Below are 15,830 nucleotides of genomic sequence, written 5' to 3'. Positions count from 1 at the left end.
AATTGTTTTCTTATTAGCGTCATTTATATCCAGATGGGCTAGAAAATCTTATAAATCATCCAAGATAAGGACTCTCCCCTACCATGGTGAAACTGATGATGAGTAAGTAGCATTGCATGATTCACTTATTAACTCAGCAAACATGTGTTGAGTAAGCACTCTGTATCAGGACTTGTGCCAGATACTGGAAAAAATATAGCAAGGAATTAGACACAGCCCTCAAGGAGTTTGCCGTCTTTAGAAAGAGACAGGTCAGTAAATATTTACAGTTCCATCAGTAAATTGAGTGATGGGCCACACATGGGCAGTGAAAAGCAGGGGCTATGTGCTTGTGTTTATGATCTGGTTCCATCACCTATTATCTCTGTGGCCTTAAACAAGTTACTAAACCTCATATGTGTAATGATAACTGTGACAGATTGGTTTCCAAAAATGGCCGTAACAACTCCCATCCCACTGCAATGTGACCTTGGTACCCCCACTTCCCCACTTCCTGTCAAAGGGTGAGATTAGGTTTACTACCACTTTGAATCTGAGCATGTCCAGAGACTGCTTTGATCAAAAGACTATGGTGGCAGCAGCACTGTCAGTGCTAGATTCAGCTCAGGTTTATCTGGTCTGGTACATTCCATGTCTTGCCTTTTGGAATGCTAGCTCTTGGGATGTTTCTTCTGGAAACATAGGCACCAGGCTGTGAGAAACCTGTTAAAGAGAACTAAACATGGCCTGAGAAGGACCCCGTACTTCTGTATTTGAGTCCTTGTGGACCAGCTGTAACCTAAGGTAAGAGGTAGACAAGATTGAAAACCTAATTTAGGAGTGTGCGCCTGTAACAACAGCTGAGTCTCGGACAATCCCAGCAGCCAAACCACCCATACACTGTCGAGTGTTCAAATTGCGTTCAAATAACGCAAACACCAACCTGTAACCAGGCAAGCTGTTTCTGTACCTCACTTCTGATTTCTGTACGTCACTACTTTTTTGGTCTACAATTTGTTTTGACCCCAAGGCATCCCTGGGGTCTGTCTGAATCTGCTGTGATTCTGGGGGCTGCCCGATTCACGAATCATTCATCGCTCAATTAAACTCCTTTAATTCAATTTGGCTGCAGTTTTTCTTTTAACGAGCCCAAGTCACAGGGAGACGCTGTACACAGGTACTCTGTGTTAGCCCTCACTGAACTCTTCGCCCACAGACGTGTGAGTGACGCATCTTGAACATTGTCCCACTCACAGCTTGATGACTCCGGCCACGGCTACCATCTGACCAGAGCCACGTGAATGACCCCCCGCCAGGAGAATAGCCAGAAGAGCCCAGGCTACCCGCAGAAATGTGAGAGGTAATCGTCTATTGATTTAAGGCCCTACATTTTGGTGATTGTTTGTTACATGGTTATAGATACTCAGAAGAGGGATGATAATAAAAGTATATACCTCATAACACTGATGTGGGGATTAAACAAGGCAACTTGTAGAGTGCTTATTACAGCACCCGGCATAGAGCAAATGTGGGAAAAATGTGACCTATTTTCAGTCTTGTATTATTGAGTTATGATTCTGTGGGATTGAGGAGGAATTCATGCTATAGCTTATGTTGTCTACAAGTGTTGGAGGGATGGATGTGAGTTGAGGCTAGAGCAAAGGATGCCAGCACCTCCTCCAAGAGGTGATGCTTCTTCTCTGGTTGGGTGGGGAGCATCTCCTTCAGATTCTCTGTGGCACCTTCATTGTACTCACTATTCTGCATTATAACTCCCCGGGAAAGTGTTTCACCAGCTAGGCTGGGAGCGTTCTCATAGAAGGACTTTGTCTTATTCCCAGCACCTGGCACATAGTAAACCTTCCTAAATGAATTAACTCATTCAGCTTCTGTTGCTCTGCTGAAATTTACATATTTGCCTAGTTTTACACATAATGAAAAAATGTTCCCCATGTTAGCAGAAATTAAAAAGCCATACTCCTCTTCCCTAAAAAAGCCATACTTCCAAAAGCAATGGGGTCCCCTTACTTGGACTGATATGCTTCAAATGTAAATTTCAAAATGAATGTTGTTTCCCAAATCCTAGAAAAGGTAAAATTAATTAATTACATTTTCTGTTAGTTTTTCTTCCCATAAAATTTTCCTAAGTGATAGTTTCACTCATCTGTACAGAAATCTAGAAGTCAAATTTTTATTTTGCCCAAAAGGATATAGGTTATTATTTTGATTGCAATATATCAATACTTCTTGTGATTCTAAGAAAGAGAAAGCACTATGACTTCGGGATTAGCTACCACCTGCTGTGAGACATGTACCTAAAGCAGGTATTAAGTTTCTTTGCTCTTTCTAAACTCAGAGCTATTTTGCAGGACATGACATATAGAAGGCAGTATCAACATTCTGGTAAAGTGGCCTCATTTTCAAGGTGTATTAGTCTGTTCTCATGCTGCTATGAAGAAATACCTGAGACTGGGTAATTTATAAAGGAAAGAGGTTTAATTGACTCACAGTTCTGCATGGCTGGGGAGGCCTCAGGAAACTTACAATCGTTACAGAAGGTACCTCTTCACAGGTCAGCAGGAGAGAGAATGAGAGCTGGGCAAAGTGAGGAAACCCCTTATGGAACCATCAGAGCTGGTGAGAACTCACTCATTGTGATGGCTAATACTGTCAACTTAATTGCCTTGAAGGATACAAAGTATTGATCCTGGGTGTGTCTGTGAGGGTGTTGCCAAAGGAGATTAACAATTGAGTCAGTGGACTGAGAAAGGCAGACCCACCCTTAATCTGGGTGGGCACAATTTAATAAGCTGCCAGCATGGCCAGAATAAAAGCAGGCAGAAAAATGTGAAAAGAGGAACTGGCCTAGCCTCCCAGCCCACATCTTTCTCCTTGCCAATTTTTTCCTGCCCTCGAACATTGGACTGCAAATTCTTCAGTTCTGGTACTTGGACTGGCTCTCCTTGCTCCTCAGCCTGCAAACAGCCTATTGTGGGACCTTGTGATTGTGTGAGTTAATACTTAATAAACTCCCATATATATATTCCATGTACATATTCTCTCTATATATTCCATATATATTCCATATATGAATATATATATCCCATATATATATATTCCATTAGTTCTGTCCCTCTAGAGAACCCTCATACACTGTCATGAGAACAGTGTGGGGAAACTACCCTCATGATTCAATGATCTCCACCTGGTCCTGCCCTTGACATGTGGGGATTATTAGAATTCAAGGTGAAGTGTGAGTGGGGACACAGAACCAAACCATATCACAAGGATAATTACTTTGGAAAGAAAATTATTTCAAATATGTATGGACTGCAACTACAACTAAGATCCATGGGTAGCTAGGTAGATATAGCGAGACAGGGTAATATGATATTGGAGTTCCATTTGTAGTTATTTCAAAGTGTTGTGTGTAGTGGAGAAATAATAAACAGTCTTGTAGAAAAGCTTTTAATTATTTTCCCTGGTATTAGTGTTTTATTGTTATCAAGCACTTGCATATGTTTGCTAATCTGATCTTTAGCACACCTCACGTAAGCATCATCGTCTGCATTTGGCCAATGAGGATATTAAGACTAGAAGGAGAAGCTACGTGAGTGGGCAAAGGCAGGCTGAGTGGTGTTCATGTTAGGAAGTCCAAGGCTAACAGCCTGGCTTGGAATCCTGGCTTGTGTCTTCCCTTGAAGGGGGTACCAACAGGCCAATTACCTTCTCAGAATCACGGAGAAGCCTCATTTGTAAAATGGGATACTGATAGTACTTCCCTGGTAAACACATATGTTGAAGCTCTTAAGACAACGCCAGGCAAAGTAAGCCCACTAATAAACATTAGCAGACAGGATTGTTGTCAAGGTTCACTAGGAGAGGACAGAACAAGACCCCAGACCATCTCTCCTGTTTCCAGGGAATAGTATTTCTCCGCGACACTACAATTGCCTCTCAAGAACCCTGTGTTGCATTTCTACAGCCTTTTACAATTTTCAAGTGATTGCACATATGGAATGCTTGATCTTAGTCCAATTTGGATTTTGCTCCTTGTTTCATAACCATAAGGGATGGATTGGGCAGGCACAATTGTTCCTATTTTTCAGATAATAAACTAAGGTTCAGTAAAATATTTGTTCAAAATGACTTCACTTTTACTTCCACATGACATGTTTTTCATCCCTTTACGTTTACAACATTTTTGCTTTTGAGTTGTACTTTTCTTTGAATGGAGAGCGGCCAATGTTTTTTCCTTGAATACCTTTGTGTAACTTTTCCTGCATCCCTGATGATGGTGAGGACACTGGCAGGTTGATTTGTCTGAAGGAAGGATTGTGTGCAGGAGTTTGGGAAAGAATCCCTTGAAAATCAAAAAAGCAGCCATGAGATCTAGTTAGATTTTGGATTTAAAAATACAGATGTATTTCTAATGATATGTTTGGAATATTTTTTCTCATTGTATTGATAATGTCTCTGACATAAATGGCCTGGAACCTACAAGAAAGATGATGGAACATGAATTTGGACTGTGGCCATCACCTTCAGAGCTCAAGTGTGGAAAATTTCACCCAGTGTGATTGCAGTCCAGCATCTACATCACCCCATTTAACAGAGTTCATGTTAACCATTTGGCTAACGTCAGTGGCGTCTAGATCTATAAGAAATCTAAGTTGGCCAGGCGCGGTGGCTCAAGCCTGTAATTCAGCACTTTGGGAGGCCAAGGCAGGCAGATCACTTGAGGCCAGGGGTTCAGTATCAGCCTAGCCAACATGGTGAAACCCCAACTCCACTAAAAAAAAGAAACCTAAGTTGAGGAAGGCTGATAATAGAAGGCAGAAATGTGTAAGTGTCAGAGTCAACAATTTTGGGTTTTTGTGGCTAGAGATAATTGCTTCTGCCATACCACTTCCCAGAGTGGCAAGCAAAGGTGCTAGCTTCTAAATACTTAGCGGCAGATATAATGTACGTCTTTAGATGGACTTAGACCTTGAGATAGGCAGGCAAGCAAGGAAGTTCTCAGGTGGTTGCAGTTTCAATGGATTTTTTTGCACTTGTTGCTAATTGACATTCTCACTACTTCTGTTGTATGATTTTGGACCACTCACATAACCTCTCTGGGCTCTAATGTCCTCATTGGTAAAATTGGGATAATGTCACACTACCTCATAGGATTATTGTGAGGTTAAATAAAATATCTTATGTAGGAGCTTAGCACAGTGCTTAGCTTATAGAATTTATTTAAGTTTGCCAGTTGACAGTAAAAACAAAATTATTGGCAGGGCACTGTGGCTCATGCCTATAATGTTGGCACTTTGGGAGGCCAAGGCTGGTGGATCACTCATGCTCAGGAGTTTGAGATCAGCCTGGTTAACATGGCGAAACTCCATCTGCACCAAAAATACACACACACACACACACACACACACACACACACACACACACAAAATTAGCCGGGCATGGTGGTGCATACCTGTAGTCCCTGCTACTCAGGAGGCTGAGGTGAGAGGATCACCTGAGCCTGTGAGGTAGAGGTTGTAGTGAGATGGTGCCACTGCACTCCAAACTGGGTGACAGAGTGAGATCCTGTCTCAGAACAACAACAACAACAAAAATTAGAGAAGGGCCTTAAGACAGTGCTCGTATCCAGGGGAAGTCAGACTAGTTTTGCAAACCTCTAGTTAAAGTGTTTCAGCCTCAGAGCGTTCATTCAAGAGAGTTCCTAGCTGTTGCTGGGAGTGTGTTGCTGCCTCCTTAGTGCAGGAAGTTTCGGTTACTTTTGAGATGTCGGTTAGGATAAAATTGGCGTCTATAGGATTGTTTCTGTGTTTGTCAGGGGTCTGCTAGTGACTGGGTTATTAAGTCCTAAAATCTAGAGAGAAAATCAATTCTGAAACTCTTTAGAAGGTCAGCCCAGCTATCCCTACTACTTCAATAATTTTAGACTAACCCTTCTCAGCCTCGCTTTACTTATAGAATGGGGATATAATACCTTCCTTACAGGTTTAGGAAGATTGCAGGAGATCATATATGCAAAGCACCTAGTGTTGTGCCTGGAAGAAGGTGGTGAATACGCATTAGTTTTCATTCTCCTGTTTACCCATCCCCAGCTGCTGTGAGTATTCAACAGCTCACTGCTGTCTGTTCCCTTCTCAGGCAGGGAAAGCTACTTAGACCAGGAGGGTACACACCATTGGAACCAATGACAGATGACCTCAGAGGTACAAAAGACTGACCCTGGCTTTAATGTGGGATCACTCTGAAGTGTAGCTTACGTTCCAGAGAGCCCTGGTGGGTCAGACCAAGACTAGACCCTACCTGGACATTCTTGTCTCTTTCCTGTTTGCCTTGCTTCGTTACTGGTTCTGAAGATCTTCCTGAAGATCTCTTCTTCAATAAATCACATTTATTGGCTACCCCAATTATGGCTTCTAGCGAACCAGACCTAAGACACTTATCAAAGGGCCCAAGCTAAAAGAATTCTCAAAGTATTTTGACAACAATTCCCACAGAAACAGGTTAAATGCCTTTTCTATCTTGGATCATGTCAAACTTCCTCCATTCCAACATGGACCCAGGGAACTTGCTGGATTATCAGGGGCCTTTCACTCGAAGAAATCCAGTGTCATATTTATTTAAGGGACTGACCTGTGGCTGTCTGTGAAGGCTATCTTGCTTCTACCTTTCGATAGGTTTTTTTTTTTTTTTTTTTTTTAAGAAAATGGAGGTTATTTAGGTCCCAGAAAGGACATGTGAGATTTTCTAATGTGGCATAGCTTGGTTTTGAAATTGGTATGCCTCTAGAAGCAAATATTCTCACCCTGAAATTAGTTGATGTATTTGCACAGAGTTTTCTTTCTCTTTTCTCTGGTTTCTCATAAAGGAAGTTCTGGGGGCTGGTAACCTGAATGGAAATAAAGACTTCTGTGAGAAAACATTGGGTTTAAAAACTGTTCCATGTGGTTCAAAATATGTTTTAGACATTTCGTAGGAAAAAGTGTGGACTTAATCATAATAGTGTGATGTGGAAAAGGTTTCTGTCGGCAGAAAACCCCAGGGAGTAGCTGGAGGTTGAGCCATAACCTTAAAAGATTATGTGCAAAGACTGTTCTCACCAGGTTGCTTCAAAGGAGGGAACACGCTGACTAAAAGATGGGTGATGCTGGTGGGAATTGGGTGTGAGGGGTGTATAAAAGATTTGGAACAGTCTTTCCAGACATTAAACAAGGAATCAGCTATAAAGGGATACAAGGATTGTTAACATGCAGGCAGGTCTAGTAGAGATCTGATGGTAAGAATTTTAGTAGAGCCAAATTTATTCATTCATGTCTCATATACATTCAACAATATTAAGTGTCTTGTGTGTAATGGGGACATAGAGATGAGTAAGACCCCGCAGGGACGTTTCTGTACTCAAAGACCCCTGGCAGATTTAGAAATAGAACCCAACTATTTCACTTAGCATAATGTCCTTCCCTGAGTCTGTTTGTGCTGCTGTAACAAAATACCTTAGATTGGGTAATTTATAAGGAGCTGGATTTTGTTTTCTCACAGTTCTGGAGGCTAAGAAGTCCAAGACCAAGGCTCTGGCAAATTCTATGTCTAGTGAGGGCTGCTGTCTCCTTCCAAGATGGCACACGCTTCTTGCTATGTCCTTGCATGGTGGAAGGCATGGAAAGGCTAAAAAGGGGATAAATGCTATGTCCTTATTTGGTGGAAGAGCAGAAGAGAATTAAGCACTCACTCAAGCCCTTTTATAAGGGCTCTAATTCCATCCATGAGGTGTCTGCTCTTGTGACTTAATCAACTTCTAATGACCCCACCTATTAATACTACCACATGGCCATTAAGTTTCAACATGCAAATTTTGGGAGACATATTCAGACCATAGCTGTCCTCAAAGTTCATTCATGTTGTTGCATATGGTAGGACTTCCTTCTTTATGGGTGAGTACTGTTCCATTTTATGGCTAAATATGATTTCATTATGGCTAAATAAATCTGTATACCAGTTTTTCTTTATGCATTCATCTATTAATAGATATTTAGATTGTTTCCACTTATATAAAGTGTGTAAAATAGTCAAACTCATAGAAGCAGGAAGTAGAATGGTGGTTGCTGAGGGCTGAGGGGAGGAAGACGTGAGGAGTTGCTGTTCAGTTGCATTGAAGTTTTAGATATGTGAGATGAATAAGTTCTAGAAAGCTGCTACAACATTGTACATTGTTAATGATCCACAACTGTACACCTAAACTTTATTAAGAGATCAGGTCTCATATTATATGTTATCATCACAATTTAAGAAAGATGAAACAATGGAACCTGGGAGCATCTTGGTCTCAGACTTAACAAGAAACAGAAGTAAAAAATTGAGTGGATAGGGATTCTAGGAGTCTACAAAGAGGCTGGATTAGTAAATCAGTGTGGACAGGAGAAGATGAAAATATGGAAAAAATAGAAAGAAGCTGAAAGCTGGGGGCCTGTGACCACACTGAGCAGAGAGCAGAAAGAATTGCCAGGATAGACAATTCGGGATAGAGAGGTTTATTTCACAGTTTGCTACCCTGAATATAGATAAATAAGGTTTAGGAAGGCCCCATTTTAACATATGTACGTTTTTTCAAACTTTCTTTCCCTGCATACATACAGAATTTTGCATGTGCTCATAAATTGCATTCCCGTCCCTGCCCAATCCAGTCCATCTGGTTCCTAAGGATTTTAAAAAAGTATTTTTAAAGCCTAGTTAGAAAAATCAGAGAGGAAAAGACAGGACTGCAGGGGTGGGAGGAAATGGAAAAGAGGTATTCTTCAGTGTCTCCTTTGTTGTGGAGAATATGATCCATAGATATGGCAGACGGTGAAGCCAAAAAGAAAATGTCAGTGAAGCAAGACCAACCTACATTTTAAAGAGCTGAAAAAGACACAGAAGAAGAAGCAAATCTGGCAAAATGGCAGAGAGGGAGAGAGCGAGAGAGAGCGAGAGAGAGCGAGAGAGTGTGCTTATAATGGCAGAGAGAGAGACACACACACACACAAAGAGAAAGAGAGAGAGAGCGCACACAAGAGAGAGCTGGAGAGTGCACTTATACCCTAAAACAGCTATAGGATGGGAGAATAAGAGAGAAGAATAAAGGAGATTTTTAAAAGTTTTCCTTGCATTATTGATTGAATTTTCTCTAAGAGATGAAAGTAACATATGGAATTATTTCAGTAATAATTTTTGTAACAACCATTTTATTGATTGGCATATTTATTTGAGTCTGAGCTGTATTAAACCTTGAGATTTATTCAGAAAATGGAAGTTCTATCATTGAATATAACTTCAAATTGATCCACTGATGATCAAATATTAATTATAAATATTCCCCAGTTTATATATGCACGTTGAGGATGGTAGCTAATAACCAGTTTGCTCTATGTTACAATAATAATAAGTAATAGACTTTAGGGTTGAACTCAAATTTGTTAGACTTCATAGGTTCTGAGTTTTCGGCTGTCTAAAAATGGAACAGCTCCAAATGAGAACTTAGATCAAGGAATACCCTTGTATGTGTTGGACTCTAAAAGAGTAGTGTGCAGATCATAGGAGTTAGAAAAAATGGGCAGATGTTGAGCCTACAGATGTGTAGGTGGTGGGATCTTGGCAGGTGATGGGGGAAAGAAGAGAATTATGAGCCGGATTCACAGGGCATTTATCCACCTCTCATCACAGTATCGTCACTTACTCAAATAAATATTTATTCTTTAATGAAAATGAGATAAAATCCTAGGGTCCATGGATGCCCCAAAGGAAGCGAATGGTTTAGGAAGATGGCATGAATTTTCCAACGGTGGGACTGTTAGGCAGTAGTGGGCGAATAGCAGGAGAACTGTTTTCCACTATATAAAATAAGATGGGGTGGGTGGAGAGGTAAGAAGGAGAAAGTACTATTTATTTATTTATTTATTTATTTTACAGTGGAAGATTTGAGATTTCTCTGAATCTTGTAAACTTTCCATAATGTAGTTACATTGTTTTCTGACATTTAAAACTATCTTTAAAATAAAAACTATCACACGGATTCCAGAGGCTATGTCTTGATTCTGTTGTTTACTAAGTGTATGACCCTCAGCAAGTCACTGTTGGCCATCTGGGATTATTGATCTGTAGAATAAAACTTATGAGAATATCGCCCAACTGAGATCATTATTAGGCATTACCTTATTCAGAAAATATATGTGTAAAGGACTTTGCCAACTAAAAAGCATTCTACAAATGCTAGTTTTATTGATAATGAAAGACATTTTGTGTTCATATAGCACTGTTAATATTTTTCATATTTATAATAATGTTCAATATTGTCCCAAATTGATGCATCCTAATTTACTTATAATGTAAAATTAAGTGACTTGACTGAGGTTGCCAGGAAGTGTTAGCACCAGGATATGAGCATAGCTCTGTCTGACCTCAAAGCTCATGCTATTAATACAATCTTGTCTAGAAATGGAAATAATTGTACTGGAGTTGTCCAAACTCTCTATTCCTGAACCATAAGAAAAATAAAGAATGAAAGGTAACTCTGCAAGGATATGGCATAAATCTAAAACAGTGAATGTTCTCAGAGAAAGAAGAAAAATGTGAGTATGTGCCTGTGTGTGTGTGTGTATTTGTGTGTGTGTGTGTGTGTGTGTGTGTGCAAGTGGGTGTTGGATGTAGGAAAGAATAAAAAAGAACAAAAATAAGTTCTGCCTGGGCCAGCCAACTAAGGAAAGATGGGAAAGGAGTAGTTCTTATTTTGGAACTGAGGCTTCAGTGCAGTTGTAGCTCAAGGGTAAGGTCACCTCCTCCCCTTAGACAAATAGGGAGATGCTGGCTTGTTAATGCCAGGACTGCTCCAGAAGCCATGTGCTCACCTGGGAAGTTCAGTCAGTGAGGCGAAACACCTTTGAAATAACATTTGTTTCCTTCAACTGTTATTCTGTTATTCTTAGGAGTTGTTGTTGTTGTTTTTTTCTCCCAGAAAACCACAGCCTTGAGTATTAGTCTTCAATAATACCGACCAACTTGGCAATGGAATAAGGCCAGCTATGGTTACAGATTCAGTATGAAACTGTTATAAAAATCTTAAGCTCTTTGAGGAAACTGATCTTTAAACTTGATCTTTTCTCCAAAGAGAAAGAAAAATGCCATCTTCTCAGAATGGGGAAAAATATTTTCCTTCTTAAAATCCTGTTTAGAAACTTTGGGCCAACTTTTCGTTCATCAAATATGCAATGTTACCAGAGTAGGATGCCCAGAGCCACAGCAGCAGGATTGCAAGAGCTTGCTACCTCTCTTCTCTAAAATGTCTCCAGCAATGCCCTCTTTCCCACTTGGCAAATGTGGACAGAGGCCCAGACCCAGCCATTGCAGTCACCTTCATAGACTAGTGATTGGAGTGATTGACAGCATCTGTTTAGTGCATACCCATTGCATGCAGAGTGCTCTGTTGGGCTTACCATGATGAGTGGGAAAAAACGGAGTTGACCCTGTCCTCACAGTGCTGGTTAGTTAGTTAGAGGGAGGTGTAGTGAAGTATGAGTTCTTGACTAAGGAGACTGCATGTCCAAAGGCAGGAGCTCATATAAATCATGGATTGCTGGGATGACAGGAAATGTTAGTGGGACCGACTCATTGCATACAAGCTAGGGAGTCTTAAAGGATGAAGCTTGAGAATTAGGTTGCTACCAGATCATAAAGGGCCTTGAACATTCTGCTAAGGGTTTTGGAATTCATTCTGCAGGCAATAGGAAGTTTTTGAGTAAGTTTAAGCAGAGGATTAGAATAATTTGAAGTTTTGAAAGCCCAAGCTGAATCAGGCATGGTGGGTCACGTCTGTAATCCCAACTATGTGGGAGGCTGAGGGAGGTGAATAGCTTGAACCCAGGGGTTCAAAACCGGCCTATGCAACATGGTGAAACCCTGTCTCTACAGAAAATACAAGAGCTATCTGGATGCGGTGGTGTGTGCCTGTGGTCCCAGCTACTCAGGAGGCTGAGATGGGAGAATCATTTGAACTCAAGAGGTCAAGACTGCAGTGAGCCACGATTGCGCCACTTCACTACAGCCTGAGGCACAAACCAAAAAAAGAAAAAAAAAGAGGTGGGGTGTGGTGGCTCATGCCTGTAATCCCAGCACTTTGGGAGGCCGAGGTGGGCAGATCACCCGAGGTCAGGAGTTCGAGACCAGCCTCGCCAACATGGCAAAAACCCGTCTCTACTAAAAATTACAAAAAAATTAGCCAGGCATGGTGGCAGGTGCCTGTAATTCCAGCTACTCGGGAGGCTGAGGCAGGAGAATTGCTTGAACCCAGGAGGCAGAGGTAGCAGTGAGCTGCGATCATTCCATTGCACTCCAGCCTGCGCAACAAGAGTGAAACTCCATCTCAAAACAAAAACCACAAAACAAAACAAAAAAAGAAAGAAAGTCCACATTGATGGGAAAAGGACATGTTTAGTGCTTGCCTGGAGGCTATTTCAGTGACTAGATTCAGAGAAGTCGAGTGTTTGAATTATGTCAGTGGCAGCAGAAATGCACAAGAGAGGGTCAAATGATGTTTAGGAGGCAGCCTCAGTGGGACTTGGTGTGAAAGGTGAGGGAGAATGATGAGTCCAGAAAGATATCTAGGTTTCTGGCTTGGTTTCTACATTGATGGTGCTCCAAAAGAAGGAAAGTGATGTAGGAGGCATAGATTTTGTGTTTGTAGCTAGAGTTCAATTTCTGACATGCTGGGTTTGAGATGAATTCTCCAACACTTGAGATGCAACAGAGACGCACATTGACAGTTTTATCTAGAGAACTGGGTTTTAGGAGTGAGCTCCAGGAAAGAGATATAGATCTGGGTTCACTGTCTGTGTTAAAGGCAGGAGAGTGAGTGCATGTGATCACTCAGGGGACAGAAGATTGAACTTTTGTGAACACCTTGGCAGGGGATGGGAGGTAAAAGTGGAGGAAACTAAAAAGGAGCAGCCATAGAGGTAGAAGAAAAACCAGGAGGGAGTGATGCTCTAGAAACCAATTGCAGCCAGACTCTAAAGAAGGAGGAAATGGTATGCAGAAACAGATAATGTTGAAAAGGCTCATGTGTAGAGATTGATAAATATTTGTCTGTTGGATTTAGCAACAGGATGAAAATAGCTGATTTTGGCAATGGCAACTTCAGAAACGGCAAGGGAAGAAGCTGGCTTAAAACCAAGCAAAGTGAAAGGAGGTGAGAAAGTGAAAACAGTATCAAATGCTCTTTTCAAAAGTAGCTTGGCTGTGAAGAGAGTCAGAGATAAAGGGTGATGAAGAAAGAACTGTATATGTTAAAGGGATAGATTTTCAGAGCTGGAAGAGACTTGGACATGCTGTGTGCTGCTGAGAAACAGCCATTAGGAATGGAATGCCTCAGGTGCTGATGAGAGAAGAATGGCTGGTAGAGTGAGCAACCAGATGGTCACATGTTTCATCTGCAGTCATTGTGTTTCTACTGCTTCTGTCATCTTGCTTTGTGCCTGTCTCTCTCCCCTGCTTCTTGCCTTCTTTGCTCCTTATTACTGGTCTGGTGAAATCTGTAGACAATATCTCTGTTTGTCTTGGTACCTAGGAGTGGCTACATGAGCTAGAGGCAGGCAGACGCTACTCTTATTTCCATATGCAGGACTGCCATTTATAAACCAAGAACACGCAGGATCTATGTAAAGTTGATTTCCATACCCCATAACAAAAGAACACAAAGAATTCTGTATCTTTTCTACAGGCATCATATCAATAAATGCACTTGGAACTTGGTCCCAGGCCACTGATAATGTGGCAAGGGTAGCAATAAAGTGTCCTTTGGCTGCTGTTATTACTTTAATGGAATTGCAAATTGAAATGTAAATTTCATGTCCTATTTTCCTGAGGGGCCAGGGGGGATTCTCTAATGGAAGAAGAAAGCAGAGATCTTCACGAATTGGTCAAAGAGTGAGAGCTGATTCATCAGCCTTCGTTGCAGTATTTTACAGTTGACATTTACATAGCTCAGGAGCTCTGTTGGGGTTGATTTTATGCTAAAAAGTTTAACTCAGGCTGGACACTGAAATCTTAATGAAGCTTTTGTTGAAGTGTGGTCCCCAAAGCTTAGGCAAGGTGAAGAGGGCATCCATGCAAGAGGGGCAGAGTGTGGGGCCTGATTGGGTTGAAGAAGATGTCTACGCATGGGGCAGAATGGGGACAGCACCCCCAGATGGGTGATCTAGGGTAGAATCAGGGGGAGGAGGGCATCTGCTTGGATGAGGGACCCTGGCGTGCGAAGTCAGAAACCAAGTGAGATGAGGAGGATGTTTGCATGGGGATATGACCCTGGATTGAGTGTTGATGCCTGAGTGGGTGAGGGGCATTCTATATGGGGGAAGAGGTGGTGTATAAGAGGAGAGATTTGGCACAGAAAGTGGGATCGCTCATGTAAGTAAATACATTAAAGATAAGAGAGTCAGATTTCCCTGTTGGAGAAAGGAGTTACAAATATGGAAAGAAAGAATACTCAAATTAATTTGATGGTATTGAATTGGAGTTGGAAGTATATCGTGACCTTATGGTTTTCTTTCCTTTTTCTTTTTCTTTTCTTTTTTTTTTTTTTTTTTTGAGACGGAATCTCACTCTTGTCAGCCAGCCTGGAGTGCAATGGCATGATCTCGGCTCACTGCAACCTCCGCCTCCTGGGTTCAAGTGATTCTCCTGCCTCAGCCTCCCAAGTAGCTGGGATTACAGGTGCCTGCCACCATGCCTGGGTAATTTTTGTATTTTTAGTAGAGAGGGGGTTTCACCATGTTGGTCAGGCTGGTCTCAATCTCCTGACCTCAGGTGATCTGCCCACCTCGGCCTCCCAAAGTGCTGGAATTACAGGCGTGAACCACTGTGCCTGGCCAGTTTTCTCTTTTATTTTTATTTTTTGAGACAGAATTTCACTCTTGTCGCCCAGGCTGGAGTGCAATGGCATAATCTCAGCTCACTGAAACCTCAGCCTCCTGGGTTCAAGTGACCTCAGCCTCCTGAGTAGTTGGGGTTACAGGCATGTGCTACCACACCCAGCTAATTTTTGTATTTTTAGTAGAGACGGGGTTTCACCATGTTAGCCAGGCTGATCTCGAACTCCTGACTTCAGGTGATCCACCCGCCTCAGCCTCCCAAAGTGCTGGTATTACAGGTGTGAGCCACTGCGCCTGGTATGGTTTTCAATACATAGAGATGTATAAACAAATACAAGAATGCATGGGTATAGGTATACATGTACACACACACACACACACACACACACACACACACATTCCCCATCTCTGTCCACTGAGACATCCCAGTAGCAGGAAACACACTTAGCACCCACATCTTGGCTTCTAAATATTGTTTTCCAGTAAAATGAGCCAGGGATCCTTGAGGAAATGGCTGATTTCAGGTCTAGAGCAGGGAAAATGTAACATGAACCTAGAACATTCTCAAGGAAGCAAAGGAATGCTCAAACAATAATGGAGATTCATCATAGAAACATCACAGCCAGTTTGAAGGGTTTTTTAGTGGGAAGTGGGGATGACAGTAATAGGTGTTAATATATACATTAGTATAAATAGGTGATAATGTATACATGAGTAAAGTAAAAAACTAGATTTGATATAGACATAAATATATGAATACATGGAAAATTTGGGGTGGAATGGAATATTTACATAGTCTTAAACCTCTTTTCTTCAAAATACGTATTAATTTGCAAGGAAAAAAAATAATAGTGGAGAAGCCTAGGAAACACCATTTCAATTCAGTGATAAAATTAACATCATCAGTAGTGGGACAAATTGAAATCAGGTGCCCCCTAATGA

This window comes from Macaca mulatta, chromosome 8 (assembly GCF_049350105.2).
Source record: "Macaca mulatta isolate MMU2019108-1 chromosome 8, T2T-MMU8v2.0, whole genome shotgun sequence".
Classification (NCBI taxonomy): Eukaryota; Metazoa; Chordata; class Mammalia; order Primates; family Cercopithecidae; genus Macaca; species Macaca mulatta.
This window is presented reverse-complemented; position numbering follows the sequence as displayed.